At 42.1% G+C, this 11,683-nt stretch overlaps 1 long non-coding RNA gene across 1 annotated transcript; it reads right to left on the bottom strand.

The window, feature by feature from the left end:
• Positions 1-9,543: 9,543 nt before the first annotated feature.
• Positions 9,544-9,984, bottom strand: LOC148016952 (uncharacterized). Its single transcript, XR_015687932.1, has 3 exons — positions 9,826-9,984; positions 9,646-9,751; positions 9,544-9,560 (listed from the first exon to the last, which is right to left on the bottom strand). It is a non-coding gene; the product is annotated as an uncharacterized LOC148016952 (long non-coding RNA).
• Between the last annotated feature and the right edge of the window lie 1,699 nt (positions 9,985-11,683).

Below are 11,683 nucleotides of genomic sequence, written 5' to 3'. Positions count from 1 at the left end.
TTCGAAGCAGCTGATATAAACAATCTGCTATGTGTGCAAAATGAGGTATCCAAATCATATAAAACACAAGCTCCAATGAATCTCCGTACCTCTGAAGTGGTAGAACAATACTCTGCAATCTTGCCTATAGCATTCACCTTATCAGGTGAGGGTTTCCTGCCATAATATCCACACATATGTCCAACAATGACAACCTCATTCACTCCAAAAATAGATTTTTGCCCTGAAAGTATCAAGTTCACTTCTTCTAGCCTGGCCAAAATCTTCTCACATGCTGAAATATGATTAGCCACAAAGTATCTACATCCCTGCTCATTTAGACTCTCATTCTTCTCTTCTTCTACACACCCCTTAATGGGCACATCATCCAAGAAAGGCATAGTAAGCTGAGGTATGTAATCTCGAAGGACCTTATGCATGGCATTCATCATATGCGCAACAGAATTAGTGGCACCTTGAGGCAAGGTACACATCCTGACAAGCCCAATAGGAGTTCTCATGGTGGTTATGTTTCTACTTTCCAAAGCCAGCTGAAATTAATCATATCCTGAATACAAATCACCTAAAGAATAGATGGCACGTCCAGCAAATGCTTCTGCAAACTCATCCACAACTGGACCTATACCAACATTCCTGATAGTGACTCTGTTCACTGGCTGCATGTCCTGAATAAATCGGAGAGTACCATTCTTCTTTGGAACCGTAAACCACCTGTTTGAGTATGGTGCAGATGAAGGCTCAAGAATTCCCATCGTGATTTTCTCATTCAATAAATCAATCAGCTTTGGCAGGTGTGCTTTAGGCACCGGAATAGGTCGAAGATTCCATGGAATATGAGGAATAGTAAAAATGACCATAGGAGCAACAATATCAGGATTCACACATCCAATCTCATGTGGGAAAAAAGCAAATCCCCTTCCATGTCGCTCAAGCATCTCCTGAAAGCATTGCTTCTCTATGGGTAGCAAGAAATCACCATTTTCAATTTTCAATTCAGCAAGAGTCTCTGCTGAAAATTTATGACCAATATGCTCCGGATTCCTCAAAATTTGATGTTTAGCAGCCCTCTCTATTTGCTGATCACTGTCAGGTGGAAGCGGTACAGCTACCGGCTTCACCTTCTTATCCACAGTTTTGTATTTCGTGTCAACCCTGGCTTCATTATGCTCTTCTACATTACTCAAATCTTACTGTAAATCAGCAATTCAACACTCCAATGGCTGAATATCCTCAACCCTCTGCTCTATGGACTGCATAGAAACAGCCCTAAACTCTGGATGCTGAAATATTTTAGCAGTAAACTCTGTTGGCTGAAAGTTTTCAGCCCTCTAAGTCTTTGAAAGCTGATCATAACCAGCTGGAAACTCTATTTGCTGAATTTCTTCAGCACTCAACACTCTTTGCTAAGTTACCTCAGCCTGTGACTCAATCTGTGACACAAAATCTGCAATTTCATGAAACATGTCCAGGGACTGCACTAATACATTACTGTGACAACTCTGCATATTAGTTTTCAGCATATCTTTCATCTCTTCCATTGTATCTGCACAAATCATACTGTCATACATCCCATCTATGTGCTCATCATCCTCCAAAATTCCTACATTTTTCAAATTTTTCTCCTTCCTGCATATGTACTGCCTGGCAGCTCTAGGCAACCTTGAAAACTTCTGATAGCTCATCGAACTATTTGCTGAAATCCCAACAAAACCGGATGAGAAAACACCGCTGCCAGGAGGCGAGAACTCTAATCTCCTCTGCTCTGTACCACTGTCGTCTCGCGAAACGGCGGTACCTAATGAAAACCTGAATCCCTCACAACGGGCAAAGGTGCATCTCTGAGAGTATCCCTGTTTCTAACATTATTCACACACACAGTCATAAACTCTACTGCTCTCATGCCATATTTACTGCGAATCCATGCATAAGCAGATCCATCATCCATTACCTTTGTTTCCATACGCATCTCTGTGATGAATGGCTGTCCAAGAATTATGGGATAAGAGCATGAATCCTGCACAAAGAAATGGAAATCCTCCTCTACATCACCAATAGAAACCCTGACACTGGGATAGGCAACATACAAATCATCTGCAGTGTTATTGGTGGCTCTCATACACCACCCATGCTCTACATCCATAGGCCATCTGTTACTCTCATAAACTCCACGAACTATGAGATTAATCTCTGAACCATGATCCACCAATGCAACATAAGGCACTTGTTTCTCTCCAATCTTTACCATCGTCTCTGTAGTTGCCCTAGCCCAATGGCTCCGCGAAAAGTGACTACGCGGTATCAAGACAGGCTCATCAATTTCAGCATAATACATAGGCTGAACCCTCTTCTCTACCTGCAGAAAAACAGAAGCATTCTCAACCATAACCTCATCCTCATCCTCATCCAACTCCCCAATCAAAACTCCCTGTGTATCAGTGGTAGGCAATGTATGTCTTTTCCTCTTCAGGACCTCCTGAAATTGATCTTGAAACTCTCTTTTCGAGATGCCCAAAATCTCAGAAATAGTGAAAGTCACCTCACTGCCAAGTATCTTGTCATTAAAGATTTTCTTCATGTCTGTAGATGTCTCAATATCGGACATCCAATCTAAACCCTGGCTGCTTTCTCTCTCTAGGCTCTTGCCTCTTTTCTCTCTTTTGAGCATCTTCCATCTGTCGTTCTGGCCCTGGTCTCAAAGACGGTCCTGCAGTAGGTGGTGTAACAAACTCACCCCCTCTAGTCTTCTTAGCTGCACTTGGATTTTCTTCATCCCTCTTACGCTTCTCCTCAACAAGTACATCAGCTCCATGAGACTTAGCCAAATAAGCATAAATAGAATACCTGTCAACAGGCAAATCCCAACCTGTCTCTGATCTGATGCTAGAGCCTGCACTAGTCAAAACAGTTTGCTGAATTTTTCCCTTGTTTGCAGTCTCCATAGCATAAGTCCATAGTGCTGACTGAGTCTCTGATCCCTTCTCAATCTGGACTCCATATGCAGAAGCATCACCTCTAGCTGTCACATAAGAAGTACGCGCAGCCATGTCATCCACTAACTTCTTCATTCCACCTTTACCAAAGTTGGTAGCAAGTGGAGCTCCTGTCTCAGTCAACCAAATCTTACCATCTTGCCCCCAATATACCAAATTCTTTCTCATTGCATCCTGAAAAGATTCACAATCCCTGCAATGCTGATGGTCCATACTATCGCACCAAATACATCTCCGATCTCTCTTAGGTGCACTAGGAGCACTCCTAGGTGTAGTAGGAGCACTAGAAGAAGTAGTAGGTGCAGTCGAAGCAAACTGCTCTTTCAATTTTCCCACCAACTCCGCTTTAACTGACTCCAGTGTCAAATCTGTTATGCCTTTGATTATGTCATCAAGAGAGGTAGACGGATGGAGTGGATGGTTTTGGAGCAGAAGGTGCAGGCATCGGTCGTGGAACAAGAGGAATAGGTGGAGTGGAAACAGTAGGCACTGACATAGGCCAAGAAACTGGCTGAGGAGGAGAAGAAATAATAGGGATAGAAGCAGGCATAGGAGCAGATGATGGTGTAGGTGTCATGGAATCATTCTGTAGGCGAGTCTTCCATATCCTCCTCTTGGTCAAAGTCGAGACTGCATCCTGAGCATCCTGCCAATCCGTTTTAAGACCCATAGGCTTTGTGCGATCCTCAAGAAGCTCACCCAATTCTTCTTGAAGAGCAGGATCTGCAGCTTGCAAGAAAAGCTCAACTTTTTCAACATCCAATGCTCTTTGTTCAATAGCATCAAGCTGACTATACCTCTCCTCAAATTCTCGAATCAACTCCGAAGCAGCTAGACCTTTGTTTGGCATGTTGACCCACTCTCAGAATGACCGCTGAGTAGCCATATCAAAGTCCTCAAGGAAATATTCTTCTTTCAAGGCCTTCTTTAAATCTTGCCAATGTGTATTTTGAATAAAAAGATAAGTCACTTTTGCCCTCAAAGTGGGTGTGACAAGACGAAGGAAGTACTTACTCATAAGTCCAGCTGGAACACCAAAAAACCCCATCTTGATCTCATTTATCTTCAAATATGCTGAAACATTATGACCATCAAATAGCTTCTTCTCATTCTCAATTGCTTCAATAGCCTTAGTCGCACTGTTTGCATTCTCCTGCTCCGAATAGAGTTGCCTTTGCTGAGACAACTGCTGTTGATGCAATTGTTGCTGCTGTTGCATATACAATTGTATCTGCTGATTTTGGAGCTGCATATACATGGACATATTCTGCAAAATCTGCTTTAGATCCTCTGTTGAAGTCCTTAACATAGCAGTCATTGACGGAGTTGAAGTAGAGGACGCAGTTGGAATTGTAGAAGAGGCTGAAATAGAGGCTAAAGTATCTTCCATCCTGAAATTTCTGCGACACTTTCACGTCGGGTTCACCAAAGATGTCGAAGGGTTTGTGAAAGCAAAGTCGCGTCTTCAAAAGACCTTGATAAATTTATGGATAGAAGATTAGCAAAGATGCGAAGATGAAAGAATCTTTGTACAAAGCTGTTGTCACTATTTTAACAGTGACCAGTTGAGCTAGCAGCCCTTTTCCAGGTATAGATGGAGTCTTTTGAAAATGCAAAAGCTCTTCACCATTTGTAAAGCTCAATACAAGATTCCAGGGTACTTCAATGCAATCAATCCTAGCAGGTTTTGTGTTATTTTTTATAAGAAAGATCCACCAACAACAATGTCAATTTTATGTTGGTCCACAATATATTCCACCATTGCACGAGACATATTCTCATGACTCCACTTTACACCCCAGGTAATACACGTGGCAGAAACTCGTTCTCAAAAAAAAACATGACTGAAAGGGCCATGCCCACATCATGCAGAAGGCCTGCTAGCCTTACTGTAACTATGTCTGAGCGCTCAACCGTCTCCTTGATATTGAGAAAGACGTTGCACATCCTGCCCAGCTTATTGCCACATCACAAAGGCCACTATTTAACCTATAAGCAACATCAATTGTACCACCCGCATATATCTAGCAGAACTCAAAAAGGTTATCAAATACAGGACAGTCTTCTCCCATGTTATATTTTAGAAGCTCCTTGGAAAATTGATCCTGTGTCTCCGGTGTAATTCTGTGCAAATGTAATGAAAGCAATCAACCATGGAATGAAATCTAACTAAAATTGAAAATTAACTAAGCTACAACAAAGAATTAACAAATCTATTGCACCAAGACATCCTCATCATGTATTAATGGTTGGGGATTCAAGAATACATGACGGCCATGGCTGAGTGCTTCATAGGCTAAGAAGAAGCTAACTCCAAGAAATAGTAAAGCCAAGATTATTGAATGATCAAAAGATGTCTTGCCTTTGGCCTCTAGTCCCTTTTTATTCTAACCCTCTTCCAAACTTAAGGGCTGTTCACACATGTACACATAGGCTAGGGCTAAATTTACAAAGGCTGGAATTAATCCAAGGTGCAAATATTAATGTTGTATTTTCCTTCATGACAAACCATCCCGTCCTGAAGATGGTTTTGTCCTCAAAACCAAGAAGTAATGGACTAAATCCAAGTCAAGGATGATAATAATCATGCCCATTCATCTTCCCAATGATAAAAAAGCACTGTCCATGAAAAGAAGACCTTTTTGCATGCCAAACTGTGAGAAAACTGGCTACTGTCCAAACAGGGCTGATTCACTAAAACTGCCATAACTTTTGATATATTGGTCCAAATAAGGCGTATGAGGTGTAGAAACGAAGTATACACTCCCAAGCATCACCCCATAACGTCAGAATCAAATTTTGATGAAGTCAGGACAGTTTTATTATCTGTAGAAATTTCATACAGTAAGCAGTCTCTGCACAGTCACTGCATACTGCATCATATATCATCTTGTAATAACCAAGGAAAGTTACTGACATAAGTGGATGGTTGCCAAGAAGACTCTTCAATGGGCAAATTCTTCCACTTAACAAGATACTCAATGAGAGTACGATTTCTGAGAACTTTCTCTCTCTTTCCAATAATGCTTTCAGGTTCACATATGATCAGTCCTGCCTCATCCAATGGTGGTAACTCTTCCAATACTTGTACATCAGGCCCAACATACTTCTTCAGCTGTGAAATATGGAATACATCATGTATTCTAGTGGAAGATGGTAGCTGAAGTTTATAAGAAAGCTCTCCAATTTTGTCCAAAATCAAGTATGGCCCATAAAACCTATGAGCAAGCTTGTTGTTCCCACCCTTTAATGGGGGATTTTATTTTTGCGGGCTTTCATTTTCGTCCTTTTCTAATCAATCTCTTTTTTTTGAGCTTTTTTGTGCAACATATCCATTCTGCATATAAATAGTCTTACTTAAGGAGTACGACACATTGCATTTACATGAACACACATCAAGAAAACAAAACCAACGGAAAACTAGTAAAATATATTCGTGTCAAATAGTTGCAAGGTACACTCTTCCTAAAAACAAATCAAAGATCCCAATGCATGTAATCTCTTAGACAAAATCGGGCATAGTCACATGACGAAGTGTATAATAAACATATATATATAAGTAGTAACAAAATGAAATGTCTAGAGTCTCTCGAAAAAAAAAACACACACTCTCTCAGCATGGTACCGGTCCACACACTATGGTGGACAAACACTCCCCATAGAGCACATCATCTATTTCTAGACACATGCAATGTCTCATCTCCTCTGCACTGGCCCGTGCCAAACCACCACACCCCGCAAACACATCCAAAACATAGTCGTAGCATTTCGTAAATGTAGCTAGTAACCACCTAACCATATCACCAATCACATATCACCAATCAAGATACAGAATCTTTGTGGCCATGCAAGTAGAAACAATGAAAATACCATACAAGGTAACCTGAGAGCAAAAACATGCAAGACTACTTACCGAAAGAAAAGATAAGACCTCTCTGCTCCGCCTCTGACAATGACACCATCAACGTCCATGGGAAAGACACAATCATCCATCATGTAGCTACAATACGCTGGAAACAATCTCTCTGAAATCTTCTCCCCAGCCTCTCTGTCGTAGCAAGGCACAACATGACCAGCACGATGCCAAGGACACACAGTAAGATCAAGTACCTATTCACGAGTGGAAATAGAATAAGTGATCCATGTTTTTATTTAAACCATGTAACATAAACTTTATTTAGAACATACAACCGTACGTTCAACGTATCCAACTTTGTTATCTTACCGCCTCTCTAGTAACGGCATGTCGATAAGCCTTGGAGTCACACATGAGTGTCCAAGTGCGGTGAAGCACAAACCCCACCCTTGCCGCATCCGTAATAAACTTACCTATATGCTCTGCTAAGCACATAGTGACTAAGAATCCCTGGTCGGCCAAATACTTGCGAGCAAGGTCCATACAACCCATAACTAGACCCTTTGAGAACGTGTTCCACTTGGGAATAGTCATGCCCTCTACAAACAACATTGGCATTATGATATATGAGAAGTGAGTTTGATGTAAACCTTGTGTGATAGAAAGCATAACTTACCCAATGGGATGGGACCTAGAGCATCCACAAGCAAGCTCGTAGGAAAATCCACAAATATCAATCGAGCCACCTCTTGACATGGAACTCCATCTTTGCTATAAAGATGCATCTTTTGTGTTGCAAAAAACTTGTTGATGCTATACACAAAACAACATAGTCATTAATGCAAAGTAACCGATGATGCAATGCTATATGCAACATGTAAATTGATGTTCTTGCAATATGTAGTTGTCATGTCTACCTATCAAGGGCAAATCTATCAATTTGGGTCACATCCACTAATAGAGCATTGACATATGTTTGATACTGGAACCCTGCAACAATTATCTCAAAGTAATTTATTTTTAATAATCATACACGAATTTCAAGTTAATATAAGACTTCTCACCCACTAAATGGGTCATAGGTCGCCTCTCCCAATTCTCTCGACCAAGAGATGAATCTGCAACAAAGGAGGTGGTGGGCGCCATAGAGGACTCTGGCACATTTTTTCTCCCTAGATTACCTTGAGTACCCTGGGTGGCACCTTTGGTAGCCTTGGTTGCTTGCTCCTCTACAGTGGTGGGTGCGGTAAGCGGTTCATGAGTATCAACTCCCTCCTTGAATCCTACATAGTATCATTCACCCTTAGACTCCCATGTATGAGCACAAAAACTATTGCTACAAAAGCGACATGATGTTTACATAGATTGAAGTACTTACTATCATGCAGATCTTTCTCTTGCTTAGGGATAACCCCCACAGGGTAATCCAGCCACCAAGGGCAAACACTTGCCTCCCATGCCGTCAATTTTCTATCACGTAATGATGGAGAATACATAGTGTTCTCGTCACGAACATCAATCCACTCTCTTGTGAATTGCGGAGCTGCATCCAGCCTCTTCTCTTCTACACATTGTAGTATCCACCTGCAACATTCTTACCAATTACGCAAGCAAATGCATGCAATCTAATATGAAAATCAGACACACAATCTAATATGAAAATGCATGCTAACCTATAAATCACACGTTTGGCTGAAAACGTAAGCTCTGGCATCTTCTCTGCAACATCTGAAGATTTCACTCCATCCAAGAGGTGTACAAAAGCCTACACAAGTTTCACAAGCGCTTAACATTAGCACATTTACATTTGAAGAAAGAACTTAAGAAAGCAATATGAATGCACTACATTGAGTCAACCTGCATGACATGATTCTTCATGTTAAGCTTAAAGAACTCCTCAAATGAATGTGGTAGCTGTGGACCTTCTACTTGTATCCTATCAATCTGAAGTAGTGCCTCCGAATGCAAGTGAGCCCAATATGTCTCTTTCTTCATGTAAACCCGAAAGAGCTTATAATCACCAAAATGTGGGTATTGGGGGTCTTTGGCCTTTGTGAGACTCATAAGATGCAACAATATTTTTTTCCTGTGATGCACAACAATATACGCAAATAGAAAGCATTGAAGAAAAAAGCATCACATACACACACCTTGCGTTATATATACAAATTACCTTTCCGCAGGGGTTTTTGAGCTTGTGAGACAATACAACTTGTCTCTTGTGATCTTGAGCATGCTTGCATCATCCCACTTTAGCCCAAATAACAATTTAAAGAACTCATCACCATTTTGGGGATTAGCAATGGATAGTTATTTGTAACCCCTATCCTTAAGGCGCTCCTCTTCCACCCTTGTAGCCTTCTCTAAACGTTTCTTCCTCTCTACCTCATCTAGACCAAGAGCCTCAAGCTTAGCAGTTTCTTTTGAGATGAAGACATGAAATTCATCCTATCATTCCAAAAAAAAACTAAATTAGAGATAGAAAAGCACATCTCATACAAGTGAGCCATAGAAAGAAAATCACCTTCCATACAAGCTGAGATATTAAACCGCAAGGAGAGTTATACCATGGAGCAACACCATGATAATACCTTGCCTCTATACTCATCTCAACCTCAGCCCACTTTCTCATGGCCGGACTCATATATACACCAAACTTTTGAAACATATACACCTCATGTGCAATATTTGGAGTAACATGAGCTCTGGCAATACTATTGAAAACAAACAAAAGCATAATATGAGAATGTAAGTGTAACATATTACAAAGAGGAGCATAGTTAAAGGAAGAAGACTTACGCGTTGGTGGTGTCTAGTGCGAGTAGTAGCTCTGCTTCCTTTGCCTTGGGCACCTCAATGAATTGGCACCGTACACTAACATGGTAGTGAGCACAGTCGGAGTACTCTGTAATTGAAAACCAACAAACATAAGAATGGGATACGAACATTCAATACTTGCATGTATAATGGACAACTTACTTTCCTTGATGCGTTTCCACCACGTTTTAAGCCTGTGGTTTCCATCCCAAACCAAGAACTTTTTACCCTTAAGGTCTTGCCACTCTCTTCCAAGAGCCCTCTCAAAATCCTCATTTCTTTGACGCCATATTGGACCCCATTCATCTAGATTGCTGGCTGTCACAGACATGGTCTCCCCTCTTGGACCTTCAACTGACACAAGGAAGTGTCCCATAGTCTCAAGATAACCAGTGGAATCAAAGGAAGGAATCAACCACTAGGCATCATCCGTAGCAAATCTGACTGCCTCATGAGCCACTAATCTGCAAAGAGGCACAAGAGGAGGTAGCGTCCTCTTTTTTATATAAAATTGACTCAGCACATCCTTCATCAGTCCTAGAGAGACTTGCTTGCCTAAGTTCCTTGAGTGCTTTTTTTTTTTCATCATCATTCTCCCTTTGATCACTATCAACACTCACCTCTTCTTTGTCATCTAGACTATCATGCTGCACATTAGTCTCTGTAGGAGCAAATATTAATAAGTAAAAATAAAAAAAAGTAGCATTAAACCAATCATATTTAATACATAACACTGAACAAAGCGTCATATGTAAATGAAATGGACACATAAGTGACTACCTGTGTGCTCCGCAACCCCGTCAATTGTATTGGAGTCCCCATCCACTTGTGCTTCGTCATCAATGTAGACACATCTTTTTGGACCACGTCCTTTCTTTGTTGAAGGAGTGTCCACTGATCTCAAACGCGATGATGCTTCTTGCTCTAAGATCCGCCCAGGAACACATCCTGAATGTAGCTTCATACAGACTTCACGGCTACTATGAGGTGACACACATTTCTTTCTCTTTCTAAGCACTCTTTTAGGTGCCATAACTTTCTCTACACACTTACAAATAGATACACAATCAACCTCTTTAAGATTAACAACACAATCAATCTCTTTAAGATTAGCAACACAATCAATCTCTTTAAGGTCACGGGACAAAGCTACGGACGAAGCCACACACTTGTGCATAAGCCCACGGATTGTCCGCGCGGACGCGGACGATTGGGGGGTTCAATCTCTTACCTTATTCTCACGAAGCATATGGGACGAAGCCACACGCTTGTATCCATGGGGGGTTCAATCTCTTACCTTGGAGGCCCGTCGGACGGCATACAGGATGGCATACGGGACAGTTGCCATGGGGCATAAGCCCACCCATCGTCCGCGTGGACGCGGACGATTGGGGGGCTTCAAGGTGTTACCTTGGAGGCCCACACGACGGCGCATACCAAATGACGGGACGGCATACAGGACGGTTGCCACGGGGCATAAGCCCACCCATCGTCCACGTGGACGCGGACGATTGGGGGGGTTCAAGGTGTTACCTTGGAGGCCCACACGACGGGACGGCATAACCAAATGATGGGACGGCATACGGGACAGTTGCCATGGGGCATAAGCCCACCCATCGTCCGCGTGGACGCGGATGATTGGGGGGCTTCAATGTGTTACCTTGGAGGCCCACACGACGGCTTAGCCCACACGAAGCATGACCAAATTAACAAGCTAAAGTGTGACAAAGCTTAAGCATGACCAAAAGGCAAAAGACGAAGCGTGACCAAAAGACAAAGCGTGACAAAGCGTGACAAAGCGTGACCAAAAGATGAAGCGTGACAAAGCTTAAGCAAATGACCAAGCTTAAGCCCACCCATTGTCCGCGTGGACGCGGACGATTGTGGGGCTCAAGGTGTTACCTGGGATGGATGAAGTCGTTGATCGTCGCGGATTGGGAGGCCACGGACGAAGCCGTTGATCATCACGGATGCTGCAGGAGTTACAAACGAAGTGAGAGCTGCAGGAGTTACGGACAGT

The sequence above is a fragment of the Lygodium microphyllum genome, chromosome 22 (genome assembly GCF_053477565.2).
Source record: "Lygodium microphyllum isolate KBCC chromosome 22, Lygodium_microphyllum_v1.1.10, whole genome shotgun sequence".
NCBI lineage: Eukaryota > Viridiplantae > Streptophyta > Polypodiopsida > Schizaeales > Lygodiaceae > Lygodium > Lygodium microphyllum.
The sequence above is the reverse complement of the archived record's forward strand: the minus strand, read 5'-3'. Positions and strand labels throughout refer to the sequence as shown.